This window comes from Sphaerodactylus townsendi, linkage group LG04, assembly GCF_021028975.2.
Source record: "Sphaerodactylus townsendi isolate TG3544 linkage group LG04, MPM_Stown_v2.3, whole genome shotgun sequence".
In the NCBI taxonomy this organism is placed as follows: domain Eukaryota; kingdom Metazoa; phylum Chordata; class Lepidosauria; order Squamata; family Sphaerodactylidae; genus Sphaerodactylus; species Sphaerodactylus townsendi.
In genome coordinates this window covers 104,366,101-104,366,770 of record NC_059428.1, presented here as the reverse complement: position 1 = coordinate 104,366,770, position 670 = coordinate 104,366,101, and the positions used below count along the sequence as shown (strand labels likewise).

Below are 670 nucleotides of genomic sequence, written 5' to 3'. Positions count from 1 at the left end.
GAAATCTGATGTGAGAAAAGATGGTGAGTGGGCAGGAGGGTTACAAATTTTAAATATCTCCATTGAGAGCCAGCGTGGTGTAGCAGTTAAGAGCAGGTCGATTCTAGTCTCGAGAACTGGTTTTGATTCCTCACTCCTCCACCTGAGTTGCAGAGGCTTATCTGGTGAACCAGATGTGTTTTCACACTCCTACATTCCTGCTGGATGACCTTGGGCTAGTCACAGTTCTTTGGAACTCTTTCAGCTCCACCTACCTCACAAGGTATCTGTTGTGGGGAGAGGAAGAGAAAGGAGCTTGTAAGCCACCTTGAGTCTCCTTACAGGAGAGATAGGTGGGGTATAAATCCAAACTCTCCTTATTATCATTTATACAGTGGAAACTTCTTGTACAAGCAACAACAAGGTCAATCTGGCTCAATCACTTTGCTCTTTTGTTTATTTTTAAAACATTTCCCTAAAGCAGTGGTGGCGAACCTATGGCACGCATGCCAGAGGTGGCACTCAGAGCCCTCTCTGTGGGCACACGCGCACAGAGTTTGTCATGTAGGGGGAGTGTAAAATCCCCCCCACACACACACACACATTTCTAGGCTGGCCTTGCTTCTGAGTAAACCCTCCTAGGGTCGTGATTCACCCATTCAAAGTGTTGCACAGTTGCTTCACCTAGCTT

General features: G+C 46.7%; 1 pseudogene; it reads left to right on the top strand.

The window, feature by feature from the left end:
• Window positions 1-234: 234 nt before the first annotated feature.
• Window positions 235-334, top strand: LOC125432267 (annotated as a pseudogene).
• The last annotated feature ends 336 nt before the right edge of the window (window positions 335-670 follow it).